Source organism: Papilio machaon, chromosome W, assembly GCF_912999745.1.
Source record: "Papilio machaon chromosome W, ilPapMach1.1, whole genome shotgun sequence".
NCBI lineage: Eukaryota > Metazoa > Arthropoda > Insecta > Lepidoptera > Papilionidae > Papilio > Papilio machaon.
In genome coordinates, this window is record NC_060015.1 from 6,032,333 (window position 1) to 6,050,940 (window position 18,608).

Here is an 18,608-nt window from a genome sequence, read left to right on the forward strand (position 1 = left end):
GTTCCAGGAGCTCTCGCTACCCACCATCGCGTTGACGACAGCAGGCAGCGAGAGGTCCGTCCCGATTTCTGCCACGAGTGCGGCGCGCTGGGCCGACCAGTGCACACACGACTCCAGAGTGTGCTGGGCCGAGTCCTCAGCGTGGCCGCACTCATGACACCTCGCACTGGGCTCTCGCCGCGCAATCCGGCACAGATACGCCCCGAAACAACCATGTCCCGAGAGTACCTGCACCAGACGGAACGAGAGAGCCCCGTGCTTCCGACCCGTCCAGAGCTCGAGGACGGGCCGGATCGCCTCAATGGTGCGTTGGCCGGCGGACGCCGTAAGCAGCCGCTCCCGCCATTCGGTGACGAGCTGCGCCTCCGCCGCCCGCCGCCACGCACTCTCCTGATCCGGGGGAGGGATCTCCCCCCGGGATCGGGCATCTACTCTCCGCCAGTAGGCGCCGGAGAGCACCTCCGCGTCTAAGTCCCATGGCGGCGTCCCCGCCAGCACACAGGCCGCGTCGCACGACACGGTGCGATAGCCACGACTTACTCTGACCGCCATGACCCTCTGCGGCTTTCGCAGCAGGGCTCGAGTCCGGGCGGTCAGAGTATCCGCCCAGATAGGTGCGCCGTAAAGTGCCATCGACCGCACCACGCCTGTGTACAGGCGGCGACACCGCGAGCCCGGGCCGCCCAAGTTTGTCAGGAGCCGGCTAAGGGCCCCAGCCGCCCCCATGAGCTTCGGGACGAGACGCCGGAAGTGCTCTTCGAATTTCCATCGGCTATCGAGGACGAGTCCGAGGTATTTCATAGTGCCCCCGACGCCGATGGAAATTCCGCCCACCATGACCGCGGACTGGGTTGGAGGTGCTCGTCGAGGCCCGTGGAAATACATGGCCTCAGACTTGTGCAAAGCAACCTCCAAACCCAGGCGACGAATCCTGGCCACCGTTATGGCCAGGCCAGCCGTGGCCCTGCATCGGGCCTCCCTGTGGGTGCTGCCCCGCGCCGTCACCAAGGTGTCGTCGGCATAGCAGACGACTTCGACACCGCTTGGGAGGGGCAGGCGCAGCACCCAGTCGTACCCGATGTTCCACAGGAGCGGCCCGAGAACCGACCCCTGCGGAACACCGCACGAGGTTGCCTTCTGCAACCAGCCGACGCTGGTTGGGTACGCGACCGATCGCTCGGAGAGGTAGGCCGCGACGATCCTCCTGAGGTACGGCGGGAAACCGTGGTATCCCAGCGCCTCCCTGATGGTTTCCCAGGGCAGGGTGTTGAAGGCGTTGGAAATGTCTAAAGACACGGCCAACAACACCTCACCCTGGGACTCGGCATCCTCCGCAAGGGTCCTCACCCGCGCAATGGCGTCAAGGGTGGACCTGCCAGTGCGGAAGCCGAATTGGTTGGCGCTGAGATTCGGCCCCACCCTCTCCAGATGCTGGACGAGACGAGCGGCAACGACACGCTCAAAGAGCTTGCTGATCTCGTCCAGCAGAACGATCGGTCGGTACGCCGACGGCTCGTGGGCCGGACGTCCATCCTTTTTGAGCAGGACCAGTTTCCCCTTCTTCCACTCACTCGGGAACTGGCCCCGCTCCAAGCAGGCCTGGAAAAGTGCCCGAATCCACGGTTCGAGCGGCTCCAGCGCTAGAACCCAGGCGCAACCGGGCACACCGTCGGGGCCGGGGGCAGTGTTTTTAGCGCGCATGCGCAACACCGCCGCCCTCAGCTCTTCCTCCGTTACCGGCGGTGCACCTGAATCCGCTCCTCCCTCTACAGTGGGGTCAGCCATTTCCGGCGCCACGAAACCGGCAGCTGCTGGCGGGAACAGGCCAGCGACCACCGTGTCGACTTCATGAGGCTGAAGACTCTGGGTGATGGGGGGACCCCTAGACCGGAGCTTTCGCCGCACGGCCTTGTAGGGCCTCCCGAATGGATCAATATCCAGAGTCTTCAGCATCTCGTCATTCGCCTTGTCCTTCGCCGCGCCGATCGCCGCCCGCAGGGCCTGGATCTCACTTCTGTAGAGGGAGTAGAGCCGCTCTTCTTCCGTCGGGTCCCGACGCCTCCGCCGACGGTAGCGGGTGTACCGGCGTCTCGCCGCCACGCAAGAACCGCGCAGCAGCGTGAGCTCGGCGGTCCACCAGTACACCGGCTTTTTGGAGGGGACGGAACGGACCCTCGGCATGGCCCCGTCGCAAATACGCGACATGGCCGCACCCAACCGCGCCGCCTCCTGACCGACCTCGACCACAGACTCTCGGGGCGCGGAGAACCACGCCTCCACGAGAGCGACCTCGACCAGGAAATCCCGGTCCATCTGCGACAGCGACCAGCGTGGGCCCTCCCCGCTCGGGGGCCGGCCTGGGACTGGGCTCGGGTTGGACGGGGACGCGGAGATGTCGAACCTCACGTACCGGTGGTCCGATAGCGTCTCCACGTCCTCGGCCACCCGCCAGCCACGAACACGGCGTGCCAGGACGGCATCGGCGAAGGTGACGTCAACAATGGAGCCGCCCTGACGCCGCACGCACGTGTTGACCGACCCCTGGTTAAGGACCACGAGTCCGGTCTCCACCGCCCAATCTTCTAACTCCCGGCCTCGCGGATCTGTCGCCGGGCACCCCCAAGCCGAGGATTTGGCGTTGAGGTCCCCCGCGATGAGCACCCGGGAGGAGCGACTTCCGCCTATCAGGACGCCGACCTCAGAAAGAAAAGACTCGAAGTCGGCGAGACTCCGATTCGGCGAGAAGTACACTCCGACCACCATGATGTCGCCGACGAGGGCCGAAACGTATCCCCGGCCTCGGACCACGTCCGCGAAGGCCGGAGAGCCTGCGATGGACCGGGATGTTATGGCCACCAGCCCGTCTGCGTCTCCCACCCAATCGTCCCCAGCTGGGACCCGGTATGGCTCGGCCACCACCGCCACGTGGATGTTCCACTCCGCCATGCTCTGGAACAGAAGGTCCTGAGCTCTGGCGGAGTGATTGATGTTGGCTTGGAGGAGGTTTAGGGCCATTATTCCACGACCATAGCAACCTCCTCGGCCTGCGGCGGTGCCGCCTGTAGGGGTGAGGCAGTGGGCTGTCCGACCGTCGGGTTCTGACCGTCCCCACCTCCCTTCTTACTTCTCTTCCCCTTGGGTGGGGAGACGCAGGCTTTATTGCCGACTCGGTGCTCCGCCGGCATGCCGGCCGCAGCGCAGACCACGCAGTGAGGCGCAGCGGTGCATCCGCGGGCCTTGTGCCCTGGTTGACCGCACCGGAAGCAGAGTCCGGAGCGGTCCACCCCCTGGCACAGGCCGGATAGGTGCCCGGGAGCCAGGCACCTGAAACATCTCATTGGCCGGGCATCCAGCACTCTAGCCTGGGCGGACACCCAGCCCACCAGAAGACGACCAGCGGTTACGATCTTTTTCGCAGCCGCGACGGGACACTGGACAACCACTGATCCCAGTCCGTCGCGGCCGGTGGACATCACGCCGGCCCGCAGCTGCTCGGCGGGGCACCCTCCCACTGCAGCAATCGCGGCGACCACCTCGGCATCGGTGGTAGAGTCGTCTAAGCCTGACACCCGCAGCGCCACCGACTTAGTAGGCCGGGAGACGCGGACGACTTCACCATCTAGGACCTCCCGCAGCCTTTGGGCCAGGGAGTCCGCCTTCTCGCCACTGGAGGCGCCTGGGAACTCAAAAATACGACCCCCGTTGGCAGCCTTCCGAAGGCGAACGCCCTGGGCTCCAAACTCGGCCGGGTTAATCCTCTCCTTTGCCGAGGCGAGGACGCTTGCATAAGTGGCACCTCTCTCTGATGCACCCGGCTGCAGCGTAATGACCACCGCAGACGACCGGGGCGCGTGGAGTTTGGCGGCACCAGCCTTCTCCTTTTGTCGCCTTTTGGGCCCCACCTTTATCCACTCACCAACCACGGGCTGCGACTGCTGCTGCCCGGGTGGTGAGTTCTTTTTCTTATTCTTTCTCCTCTTTCTCCTTCTCTTACTCTTCCCCTTTTCCGCAGTAGCGGGTGAGGGGGCGCTCGTGCCCTGTGTCTCGGGCCGGCTCTGGGCGGGGCCCGGCGGGCGCTGCGATGGCGCAGCGGGAGCCTTTCGTTGGGTGCCGCTGGTGCCTGGCTGGGCTGGCACTTTCTGCGCCGCCTGCCTGGCCGCTCCCTGGTCTCTTCCTTTGGCGGGCACCGTCGGCTGCCCCGCAAGCTTGGCAGCGTACGTGCTCCCGTCTCTCTTCTTATCGGCCGCGAGAGGCGGCCGCAGGTTCCTCTCCGGGAGGAGTCTGTCCTCAAGCGAGGCCAGGCGGGCGTTCATCATGCCTCCGACCTGGACCATTACTGCGCGACAGATCTCCTCCACGGAGGACGTCTCGTTAGGTGTTTGTGGGGGCCGTGATGCGGGGACGGCCTTCACTGTCGTATCCGGGTGGGAGGAGATTGCGGAACCCCGTTTCCGCAGATCCTCCTTTATGGCTGCTAGCTCCTTATGGAGTGCATCCATCTCGGCCCGCAGGCGGGCGTTGTCCGCCTGGAGCTGGCACGTCTCCTCCGATAGTGTGCGGGCCCCGAGGACTTCCACGGCTTCCTTGATTGATACCGCAGCGTCCTTCAGGGCTCGCACAAAGTTGCCCTTCAAATTGGAGGACTTGGACGCGACCCTCTCAATAATGGCCAAGTCCTCCTGCACCTGCTCTTGGAGCTGAGCGGCACACCTCTCTCCCGTCCTATCGTCAGGTCGGGGAAACAACGCAGACCGCGTCTCGCGCCGGAAGCGAGCGAGCTCAGCTTCTTTCTCCAGGTCTTCCTCTTTTTGTTTGGCGCGAGCCTTGGCCGCGGCCCTCTTCTCTTGTTGGCGCCACCTTGCCATCCCTGGGGACGCCGTCCGTTCATCGTCCGTGGACCCCTCACTGAGGCGGGGTCGTTTCGCGCCGAGCATTGCAGCCATGGCGTCCGAAATCGGCCCCCTTTCGGCAGCGACGGTGAGGCTGCAGTCCGAATCGGACGCTGCTCCACCATCGCACTCCATCCTGTCACTTCTTGTCTTTCCCTCCGATGTATCGCTGAGTGCCGCGATCGGCAAGCGTTCCAGCCGCACTCTCGCCTCTTTCATTTTGACGCCGTCCAGCGACGGGCGCCTCGTCACCTCCGAATCCAGATCACGTGCAATCGTTTCCATTATTCTAGCCTGAGTCGTCGTATTGGAAAAGCAGTCCTTGCCCCCCCCAGAATACGCGGGGCAGCCCGCGGCCGAGGCCACGGGGAGGGATTCTCCCCCGGCAGTGCCGGAGGTACCCTCCTGGGGTAGTATGTTTTGTAGGCTTGCCATCTCATACTTTGTCCAGTGTTATCGGACACCGGAAACCGCCTTTGTTAGCAGGGTGAGGTCCCCCTTCCATCAACGCACGACCTATAAGGCCGCCATCCACCGACCAAAGTCCTCTGCAGTTTAGAGTGCTGCCGCACAACGTCGTTTTGCCCAATAGGGAGGCCGGGTTGACCAACCCTATCGCGCCGAGGGCCTTGAAGACCCACCATCCTCCGACCCCTCAGGGTCTACTGGTGTTCCTCGCGGGCCTGTCCGGTATGGGAGGCCCTGTCCGGCATAGCCCCGCGGGAAAAACACCCCTCCACTCCGCACGACGGCACCTCGGTGCACGCCGCGCCTAGCACCGCCCAATGGGCGTGTACTCCTCCTCCGGGTAATTTTTTAGAGAGGTTTTCTTCCTCGCGACCCCACACTCAGCGCGTAGGGCCCCCGGTCCGCTCAGTGCGGATTACGGTTTGCTTGGCGTCCACCGATCATAAAGACCAGTGGACGGCCAAGTGTGGTGTTGCCACCGGGTAATTTTTTAGAGAGGTTTTCTTCCTCGCGGCCCCACGCTCAGTGCGCAGGGCCCCCGGTCCGCTCAGTGCGGATTACGGTTTGCTTGGCGTCCACCGATCATAAAGACCAGTGGACGGCCAAGTGTGGTGTTGCCACCGGGTAATTTTTTAGAGAGGTTTTCTTCCTCGCGGCCCCACGCTCAGTGCGCAGGGCCCCCGGTCCGCTCAGTGCGGATTACGGTTTGCTTGGCGTCCACCGATCATAAAGACCAGTGGACGGCCAAGTGTGGTGTTGCCACCGGGTAATTTTTTAGAGAGGTTTTCTTCCTCGCGGCCCCACGCTCAGTGCGCAGGGCCCCCGGTCCGCTCAGTGCGGATTACGGTTTGCTTGGCGTCCACCGATCAAAATGACCAGTGGACGGCCAAGTGTGGTGTTGCCACCGGGTAATTTTTTAGAGAGGTTTTCTTCCTCGCAGCCCCGCGCTCAGTGCGCAGGGCCCCCGGTCCGCTCAGTGCAGATTACGGGTTGGCCAGCCAAATCCTGCCCCAAGCGAAAATTAACCCCAAAAAAGTTACTTGTAACCGTTTGGTGGACTAGTGCCGGTATTGTTCATTACAGTTTTCTCAAATCTGGCCAGACTATTACGGCTGATGTCTATTGTCAGCAATTGCAAACCATGATGGAAAAGCTAGCGGCTAAACAACCTAGGCTGGTCAATCGCTCCACGCCACTGCTGCTTCACGACAACGCTAGACCACACACTGCGCAACAGACGGCTACTAAATTAGAAGAGCTTCAATTGGAAAGTCTAAGACATCCTCCGTACTCCCCGGACCTTGCTCCAACAGATTACCATTTTTTTCGAAATTTGGATAACTTCTTGCAAGGGAAAAAATTCAACTCCGATGGGGCAGTCCAAATCGCCTTCAAAGATTTTATTGATTCCCGTCCGACTGGTTTTTTTAGTAAAGGGATCAATGAACTACCTATGAGATGGCAAAAGTGCATAGAAAATAATGGTTCATACTTTGATTAATTAAATATATTATATTAAAAAATATTCGACTTTTTGTTCCTCCCATACAAAACGCCAATTTCATATGTAAGGACCTAATATAAACGTGCAAAAATGTAGTATGCTAAATATTAATATTCAACATTTTTGCACATTTATACAGAAATAGAAAGTAGAAAATTTAATCTGTCCACTTGTAAAATAAATGATTTAAAGGTGAATAGTACGACGTTTAAAGTAAGAGATGTGCATCGTCCATCGACTCAAATGTTGGTGATGATGATAATCACTCAAACTCGCATTGGCTTTGTGTAAATTGGTTAAAATGGAAATACATGATGAATGCAGGTCACAATCCTTAGGTTGAAGGTTGATACTTACCTTTATATACCTTTGTATATAAATACATAAAGAATTTCTCAATAAATTTCAAATAAAACGTTTTGGATTTTGTATCATATTTTAGTTGAAAAAGTGAACTAGGAAAAATAAATAAAACTTAGTGGAAAATGCTACGAGCAAGTTTAAGTAAAGTTTACACGACATTTGACTCGGTCAGGGCAAGTATTGTACAAGTGGAGACCAACTTCGATGCAGAATAAATATGCGTCGTTGACTTTCAAGACACTGATTAAATACTGCTTTCATAGAAAAATAAATATTATAAAACTTTACGAAAAATCTTACTTCACCTTATTTTGTGCTAGTACTGCATCACGAACCACTTGTAAATGCGAAAACAATTATTTTCTTTATGCTAGCCTTTATTTACGACTTTGTTCGCGTTGAGGACAAGGTATCATTACCAAAATCGAATTTTACAGCTAACTTGCAGAAGCAGCATTAAGTAATATTTTTTAAGTAAATTCTACTGGTGCTTAGGTAACTGTTATGATTTAGGTCTAGCGGTCTGTCCTGCTATTCTACAACTATTGCTCTTGCCCGCCTGCCCCGAATCGCCTCGTTATTTGCTGATTACTCGTCAATGGGAAGAAGAGGCACGAAGGGCACTACGGAGATTACGCGCCAGCAATCAGGTATGAAAATAAAAATAAAAGTTCCATTGTGAGTTAAGCGGACGTGTATATTGAGATAGAATTGCTTCCAGGTGGAAGAGGATATTGAGGAGATGCGGGCGGAGGAGCGAGCGCAGCAGGCGGAAGCCTCCATATCGATGAGGGAACTGCTTTGCTCCCCCACGCTTCGAGCGCCGTTGCTTATCGGGGTCGTCATGCAACTCTCTCAGCAACTCAGCGGAATTAATGCGGTTCGAACTAGTGTTGTTTAAACATGAATTGTTGATTGAATATCGATCGAAAGTGAATATTAAAATGAGGGTTCATACTCTTTTTGGTACACGAAAACCTGTCGTATCTCTCAAAATTGATGTTTATTTTAGGCAATAGTTACCCCGTAATATGTTTTAATTGATGACTACATGAAAAAGTTATGAATTGTAGGTATGTTTTCTGCAGGTTTTCTATTATTCAACTTCGCTGTTCACGTCCTCTGGTCTAACAGAGGAGTCTGCAAAGTTCGCAACGATGGGCATTGGTGCGATCATGGTGGGCATGACGCTCGTATCTCTGCCGCTCATGGACCGGACCGGCCGCCGTACACTGCACCTCTACGGCCTCGGAGGAATGTTCATCTTCTCCATATTCATTACCATCTCTTTCCTTATAAAGGTGTGTCTTATATAAGAATGACAATGAACAATAAGAACCTTCTGAATTCACCAAAAAAATCACCATTCACTTTCGTGTTTTCTTGGAATTCAGGATTGAATTTAAAATAATATAAAATCTTGTTAATACAAAACCAAATTTCTTTATCTTAATACATATTACTTTGCTTGTGACAAATCACAAGCAAAATAGATAGGTAGCTGCACTTGGCATCGATTCCTACACGGCATTATCTTTGAATATGGTTTTTTAAACTTAAAGGTTATTTCACGGCTTGTTTGACGATTTACATCGAAAAGAATTTTGGAATCTTTAACATCAAGCTTACAAGTACCTATTTTAATTAAAGAATTACGTACATTTAAACTCATATTTGAGTAAGTTTTTTCGGTAATATTTTACTGGCTTGTTCCTTCCATTTTACATTAAAGGAATTAATTAATTACAGTCTAAAATCAAACACAAATGTTGTTACGGAAGGAGCAGGCCCCTGTGGGTTTCAATTCGTGTAATCCGCGCGTTGTTTGCTGTTGTTTATTCTGTATCAACGATGCGCGGAACATGAAGCTGATTGTTCTAGAATTAACTATTTGCTTAAGCACGCTTTTTACCGCTTTGTTCGTTATTTTCACATTGTTAAAATTATTGTGTGCTCGACAACTAAGTAACTATCTTGTTCATTCGAATTTCTCTTTCAATTATTTAATTTTGTTTCATGATATATGAATACTGAATACATTTCAAGCCCTCATTGTTCGCTTTTAATTAAATTGTTACGTAAGATTTTGTATATAGTTGTCATGTATCCATTTCTTTGATGGGATAATTGTATCGTATACTTTGATTCAATTTATCTTTTCGCTTACAGTTTGCTCTTAAAAGCTTCAATTTTAACTTAATAATAAATCTCCGAATCCAGTTAACTATATTTGCATGAAGGCTTTTATGTTTTTGTGTTTTTTACCAGTTCACTACTTCACGTTGATTTGCTTTTGCTTAACGCTAGTAAACCCCCCCCCCCTTTGCGACTTTCCTGTTACTGATGCCGGAGTCCCGGTAGGAAAGTAAAAATATAAAGGAATAAATTTACAAATATAAATGTAAGTCACATCAGTCACAAAGCACCATACACATATTCTGGTCATTACACGAATTAATGACGAAACCAATTCGATAGTTTCACGTGGAGCTCTGTCGCACGCCTTTGAAATAAAGCGAAGTTTTTTACATACAACACTGCTCAAAAGCAGACGTAGCACTTCTCACTATAGCATACGCATTCAGATAAAACAAAGGGCTTCACTACACTTTGTCCGGTAATGACGTACACAATGGAATACAACAACTTCTTTGGCCGAAACAATGACGGTTTTACTCAACATGCAGTGCGCAGTGCCTAGTTTTGGACCTCCGAACTGTTCAGTGCAGTACATTGAGTTAAATCGACATTTCTGCAAAGGAACTTGACCTACCGTTCTGTAGGGAAATATAGAAAGCCCGTGTAAATGGAACAGTGCATTTAGTTGCCTTGCCGTACTTCAGCAGAGACAGTGTACAAGTCCGAGCAAAGGATAATAATTGCTTACAGACATATTCACACAAAACCGATAGACGCGTGATGTGCATTTATGTTTGTTGTTTATTTCTTAACCGGTCGGCGACGGGAAAGAGCATCATTACTACTTCCTGATAGGAGTTCTTCGGGTATGTGCAGGAGATGATAGACTGGATGAGCTACTAGTCAGTGGTGTCTACGCTGAGCTTCGTGGTGTTCTTCGCGGTGGGCCCTGGATCCATACCCTGGCTCATCACCGCCGAGCTCTTCTCCCAGGGTCCGCGACCCAGCGCGATGGCTATTGCTGTCCTAGTTAATTGGATGGCTAACTTTGTCGTCGGAATCGGATTTCCAAGCATGAAGGTGACCCTTTACATATATTATTTTACTATGTTCAAAAATAATAACATTTTAAATTTCATTTGTAAAAAAATAATTTCATTTACAGGCCCTTCTGGAAAATTATACATTCCTGCCTTTTAGTGTATTCCTTGCAATTTTTTGGATATTTACGTACAAAAAAGTTCCTGAAACAAAAAACAAGACCTACGAAGAGATTTTGGCACTGTTCCGTAATTCTAACGGCAGGTGAGTAAATTTTTTGACGTGTGTAACAATTTCTTTTGTTTCTATTTTAATCATTACCACTCGTGATTCTCACACCTGTCAAACACGACCATCGCCATGTAACACTGCATTCCCCCATGGCACTGCCGCCGCGCCGCCGCCGCGCCGCCGCCGTGCCTGCGCCGCCGGTGAGACGACCCCCCTTCGGCACGCCAAGCACCACCGAATGTTCTCCCAAATCCGAAACATGTACAAGTCTGTTATTGTCAGGCATCACATCTTATCAAGATATTTGTAATATTTACAATACTCATTACAGTGACAAGATATACGAGTATATTAAGACTCCTGAAATCAATTTTCAAGAAGGACATTACTTAAAACTATAAACTACTTCAGAAACTGTTAAAAAACAAAAAAATCGATAAAACTACAGTGTAAACTGTTATTTTCATTCAAATTAAATGCACAAAACAAAAAATTATATCTTCTATCTTCCATACCAACAATAAAACAATATAAAATGGGAAATTAAATGGGAGTGCGTGCGTTCGCTGTAAGTAAACGAAGCGAGCCGCAGCGAGGTGTGTGGTCGGTGACGATGATGGTGGTATGTCCAGGGACAGTTTTCGGGACAGCCGACTTTATGGGAGCATGATGAATTGCGTGAACGCGCTCGAGCAGCAGTTGCCGCCGCCGCCGCCGCCCGCGCCCCTTGACGAGAAACACGACTCACGTGAGTGACTCCACGCCACACCACACCCAGTCCCACTACACCACACGACGTCCTATCACAACCCATAGCTTAACCACAGTTTATAAAAGGCGGGTTTTCACGACGCATGATTCTGAAGAATTCGGGTTTTTAGCACTCATCAGTAAAATTACACATTGCGAAAACCCTCCTTTACACATTCGCTTATTAATAAACTCAAAAGTCAATCCACAATCATATATCATATCCATTAATAACAATTTAAATGGTATTAAGCGGCCCAGGTCGAGGTTGCTGTGGTAACGCCCGAACTTAGACACTCTTAGAAAAGTTGGAGATACGCGCAATACGCGCTAGTCCGACTAAAAACGGAATTAGCCTCTATTAAAGAAACATAAAAAGGCACTCTCGTCTACTACCTTGATTACTTAATGAAATTATTTATTCAGCCAAAACTAATTACTTTGATTTCTTAAAACAGTTTCAATAATTCATAAAAAGTTTATTTTAAATCAAATAACATAAAACTGAAAATGAACATAAAACTTCTATTACCTACCTTTTATCGACGCTATAAAACCAGAAAAACTTGTATGTATACTCGTACATACCTTCTTTTATTGCTACCCTGAACTCAACTGCACTGACACTTGTATTACATTCTTTTTGACAAAACAGAGACATCAATATGTGTTAATACAAGTGCCACGGCAGTAAAAACCCACAGACATATGTGTAGTTTAATTTGTGTACCATGTGCTTTATGTGTAAAGGTTAACGTAACCCAAGCTGATCATTGTCATAAGTACATTTTTATCTTGCTACTCTACCTTTTCATACCAGAATTCGCACTCCATTGAATATTTGTGCCCAACATATTCTTCCAATGCTTTTGCTTATAACAATTATTCATTGAATGTAATCATCTCGTCAATAATTTAATTTATACAAATGCGAAAAAAAAAGTTATTGTTACAAACTTTAATATTAATAAGTGGGCACTCTGTTTAAGACTGCCTCTGAAACAATGGAAGGAAAATATTTACACAGCTGTTTAGAGAAAAGCTTTTTTAAAACGAAAAACAATAGTCGAAGAAACGAAGATATTTCAGTTTAGTAAAAGGCTGTGATTCTTCGATACGTCTTTTGCATAGTTGCGAATTGCGAAAAGCATTTTTAAAAATTAAACATTTGGTCAGCTAATAAATCACACCACCAGTTAACTAAGATGTAATACAATTTCCTGGAAAGCTATTTTTTGGTATCGAAAGCTTTGTAACATAAAATATACTCGTATATAGTAATATTCTTTTGTCGAATGTTGTGCCCGAGTTTGTACGAAACTAACTACGTGGTCTAGCTAGACGACGCGACGGGAGCGAGCTGCGGTTTATTTTCAAACGAAGTCGATTTGTACAAAATTAAAAATTGTTTTGAGGTGACATTTTTAATTCGAAAGTGTACAAATGCTTTTAACTTGTTTTGCGTTCGATATAGTATTGTTTTCTGGTTTTTCTAAATATTTTTAAGATATGTGATATTTTTAACGGATCTTTTCACAATGCTGAGTTTGAACTAACGTTTCTTACTCATCAAAGCGTGTTAAAAATTGATAACATAAGATATTTTGACATTTGTAAAAATAAACAAACGTTGCAAAGTTGTAACACGAAAAGATGCAATCGGGTATATAGTAATGTAATGGCAGGGCTGTTAACAATTATAATTATAATTTTATAATTCGGTACTATAACGAGACACCTTGCGTCACAATAACATTTCAAAGACTCCGTTAGGTTCCATTCGGTTCAAGCCATTCGAAGAGAAATATTTGGTCGCTACATGCTTATTGGTATTTAAATGCTGGTAGCATAGATACTTTCTTAGGTGTATTAGATAATATGATTTAGTGACATAGGTGGATGTGTGACTGCAGATTACGTTTATGTATGTATTTGTGTGTAGTGTCGGAGCAGTCGTCGGGAGCCGGGGAGGGTGGACGGGCGCCGCCCCCGCTGCCCCCGCCGCGCTTCCCCACCCCCGGCAACGTCTGACAATGGGAGATAGCTGCGCGTGCGCCGGCGCCGCTGGTCGCCCCCATCAAGGCCGCCGCCAACTTCTTGTTTCATGGACTCAAGCGACAAGCCGTGGGCCGCTCTATCACTACCACACAACAAATGTTCTAAATCGATGTGATTAGGTATTATAACGAAACTTAATTATAAGTCACGGAGTAAAAATTTACATATATATAGGTTCTTTAGTCGTCATTTTATGACATAATTTATGAAATGCCTAGGTACCGTGTAAAGTGCCATTGGTTTCCTGTACCCGTTTTCATTAGGTCTTCATGAAATTTTATTAAAAAATATAAGAATTAACTGAACAAAATTGAAAAAAATTTAAGGGGGGACAGAGAGCCGGCATTGTACACCGTTCGTGGACGGGCCGTTGAATGATTCTAGCTTTAGATATATATAAAAGTTAACTGGTAAGTATTCGATGGTGATGAGGAAGATATATTCTATATGATAAAAATAAAAGTAGATTTTTATCGAATAAATACTAGGTTACAATGATTGCGGAAAAGCGGTGCGCGTGCGAGATGCGTTATAACTAACGCACGGGTCATTTGCCAATACGTCGGTAATTAACTTAAATATTTAGATAATGGCGAGGATGATAGGTCAGGATCCCACGGCGGGCAGTTGGGACGTCATTTCCGTAAAGCTGGGACTTTTTCAGCAGAAATATGATTAGGTACTTAAGTTCAGTACTATCGAAATTAATTTACAGTTTTTCATTTAAAACTAACTGAGCGACAACTATCAAATTAGCCTTGTAATTTAATTATCTACCGCCTGTGACTCTTTGGTAAGAAAAAAATTTAGATATGTAACATTATATCAAATTCAGCTTTACTGAGTATCGTAATTGTAAAATGTTATACCTGGCCATCGTACCTATCTGTACCTGGGTTTTCTGCTTCACAAAGTCCCAGCTTTGCTAAAATGAAGTATATCTGCCGACCACATGATCTCGACCTACCAGTATGCACTTGCATCGTACTAACGTGTTCGTAACGACACGACACGATGGCTCATTTACTGTTACGGACAAACGTAAAGAGTATATATTATGCTGTGACTATTATATTGTTGATTTTTTATACATAATTATATTATTTTATGAATGTTTTATTCTCCTTTTACTCATGATTATTGTTATATCTATTATCTAATAAATTAATGTCATATCTAAAATGACCGAAATAAATATAATTAAAAAATAAGTTATTATTATAAATAAATAAATATATTATTATACTACTATTGAACAACTACAGTTTATTTGCAGTTGCGGGAATTGATTGTATCACATATATATGTATTTGTATACATATATGTATACACGTAAATGTATATGTGTACATTAAAAAGAACAATAGAAAATAATTTTACGTAATGATCACACTTGTAATACATATTTTGTTGCAGTTACGTTTGGTAATAGTTTATTACGATTACATATTATTTTGTAGCTGTAAGAGATAATAAACAGATATATTATCTTTTTATTTGATGAAAAAGTTTAGATAACGACAAGTTATACAACTTGTAAAGACTTTTAATAATGTAAAGCTTTTAATCTTATACGCCCCTAGACAACAAACGTTTCATTGTTTATTAGTTAGGGTTCAGTAGTACTACAGGGTTGTTGAGATCTGTTCGTCCGTGCATCCGACAAATGCTCAATTCAATATTAAGATGTGGGTCTGTGGTCTGTTGGCGTGGCGCTCGTGGAGCAAGCTCGGCCTAATGTGTGACTGGCTGCTGACTCGTGCGTTGACTGATCACTGTGAACTTTACCTTACTTATCTACTGCCATTTATTAATACCAACCTTTAAGATTATCAAAAAACAAAAAATTATTTTCTTGACCGCTTGTCTGACAGCCCTAGTAGATATAAGCCAATAGTTTATGACTTCTTCAGCTAGATGTTGCTTCATTTAAAATTTTCGCTCCCTCCTCACTTTAGGTACTGAAGATATAAGGACTAGGAACGGCGTCAGCCCTATTGTTGTGAGTACTGTAACTGCCGCGACTTGATTGTTGTATGTAGGAATTAATTGTTAAAATAAAGTTAGCGAAGTTTTATAAATAATTTTTATAGATTACCATAACGCATCTTAATGACATTGCAATACATTTAAGATGTCATTTTCATGTCAATTAAACGAGTAAAGATAAAATAATACAGTAAAATAGAATTCTCTCCTTTCTACATCGTTATTCTAAATTAACTTAACTATCTTTATCATATCCAGTTTTGTGATTATACTATTCTATACTATAGTGAACAAGACATAGACTTTAATTTTGCTTAAGTTATAAAATCGGCTGCAAGTTAGTTTTTTGTTTTATTTTTCAAAAAATATATATTTGTTAAATTCTATTGTAATTTCTTTTTTTATTTATGTGTCTCAAAATAAGTACTTATATTAGTCTATGTGCCATAATAAAAACAATAAATTATATCATACGAAAGTATACAGATATTTAATTAAATTAAAATAAATTATAAAATTTTAATCATTACTTTTGATTTCACTTAGAAATATAGGTATCTCAGTAAATATTATTAGCTATTCAATCAAATTAAACATTTAAAGTCTACACTTGCATTTATAAATAAATTATACTCTAATTAAAAACTCCGTATAGATAAAGACTGTAATAATAACATAATGCTGTGGAATCAACGCCTCTATAAAATATTAGTTAGATTATAAGTTAACGAGACATATACAACATTCAATAGGAACTGTATTTGTAGCGTGTGGTCGTGGTCGTGGTCCCATCACCAACCAGTTAAGATATTAAAAGTTTATTGATATATACTACTTATGTAACTACAGTAATAATGTTATAATGAACACATAAACGTACATTGTTATCGGTTTAGAGAAAGTTCACAGGTCGTCATCGAACAAAGAGTTAAATGTAATTAATAATATATATATATGTTATACATTTTAAATGTTTTATAATGAAGAAAAATTAGTTTGTCACATTTTATTGTATGCTCAAGAGTATTTAATATAAGCATTGTAGAATAGATAATCGATTGGTTGTTCCACTGATGTAGAAGACACGATTTTGCGTGTTCGCTTTTTTGTATATAGAGTTGGAGACTTGGCGAGAGGCGACACTGGATGCACGGATGGACAGCTCACAGGGGAGTAGTACATCCCCTTCGCTAGCAAACGACACCCTAAATCCTTCTAAAGCACTATCCACGTTAATGCCACGATTATCTGAGAAGCATTTGAGTTTTAATACTCGGAGATTACTCCGCTACTTGTACAAAAGGAACTTGTAAAGTTTTATTGTAACTAATACTTGTTATAAAAATTTAAAAATATATTAACATGATGTTTCATTTATAAACACATTTTTCTCATCTTTTAAACAAAAAGCATCTTAAATTATTGAACGTTGAAAATTAATAATACAAACAAAGCAAATATAACTTAATGTTAAAAATCTTGCCGCCTTGTATCTGTAAGAAAGAAGGGGGACAGAAAGCAATGCTGATAGAGGTGGAAAACTGGGGTTAAAATGAAGAGGATTGAAAAAGTCAGAAGAAGTACACTGTTGCGACTTTGTTGTCAGATTACTACCTCGTGTTGGCAATTGTGGGGAATAGTGATACTTGGACAAGTCATCCCCTAAATGCAACTGCTATTACTCAATCTACCGACAAACATGTGTCGGCAGTTTCAGTTCGTGTGTAAAATAACACAAAAATAAAAGAAAATATATTGCCTATTTCATAAATATAAATTAAAATAATAGCTAAAAGATAAACAATAAACAAAATTTAAGCTATTATGATGTATGATGACCACTACTGCTGTCTTCGTGCCACAGAGACTGTATTTTGTCAGATATGTTTGATAATTTAACAGTGGTAGCAGTGGAGGAACCCAGGCTGATTATAATGATGATGATTAGCAGATGAAAATTTGACGACACATCGTGAATTGTTTAGGTATTTTGTAAAAAAAATCCTAACAGATATATGCGGCTGCATTTTTATGTAAATAAAGATAACATTTTCGTTTAAGGTTAACAAAAAACAACTAAAATATTAATCTGTGCCATCTGTTATTAGAAAAAATCATTCTAGTAAAAGATGGCGGCACTGTTGTTTTAAACAAATCCCTCAGATGTAGTTTTTACCGCCATTTTTAGCAATGTACAACAATCAGACAATAGATGGCGTATTAATTTATAATCAATAAAGCTACAAAATAAACAGAAGATCGCCTTTCTTACACGATGCTTCAGACAGACATGATTTAATTATACTTTCTTTAAATTTATTTTAATTTTAATTAAAATTTTTGATCCCACGGTCAAATTATTTTACATAATTTTGTGGGACATAGTTCTATTTTAGGTTATCATTGTATTGTAAATAAATAAATAAATAATCTCACTGGAACAACCCACACCAATGTTTTTTGAGGCTCTTTTCTTATATAACAGGTACTTGACCGTGGTACTTCCGAATAAAATTACATAAGGACGGTTGCCACTTATATCCATGGGCGTCGTCGTTATCCCGTTCTCTTATGAAAAAAAGGGGTTGTGAATCTAAAAATTTTTAAAACTACAAAAATAGAATATTTGTTACATGACAAGAAATAAAACAATCGATAGAATTTTCAACGAATCCTATAATGCCCATCAATAACAACAAAGAAAAAGTTATACCACTGACTGCTAGAGTCATTGGATACCACTGCATTATTTTTACATACTGTGAAAACACCTCTGTTTTTTTCACATTCACACTGATTAAGATTCATAATTATAACAGATTATTCCTTAAAATATATCATTAACCAAGAAAAATATCTAAACTGTCCAAAATTAGGACATAAAAATAATAATTAGCTTTTTTGCGGATAAATCTAGATACTTCAATTGTTAATTAACAAATTTATTTCGTTATTCATTATATTAAAAAAAAAACCAACTTGTAATAAAAAAAAGTTGAATGAAAAAAATTGTTTGAACAGAAACCCAAATATAAATGACACCAACAAACACCATTGTTATAATTAAAGTTATATAAATACTGTACATGTGTTAATAGTAATAAATAAATTATATAACAATTTCTCTTCATAGGACTAAATCAATTTATCTCTAAAACAGCATTAGAAGGAAACGA

General features: G+C 44.8%; 1 pseudogene; it reads left to right on the top strand.

Moving 5' to 3' along the window:
- The window catches only part of LOC123723372, a 44,024-nt pseudogene extending 30,608 nt beyond the window's left edge, over positions 1 to 13,416 (top strand).
- Positions 13,417 to 18,608: the final 5,192 nt, after the last annotated feature.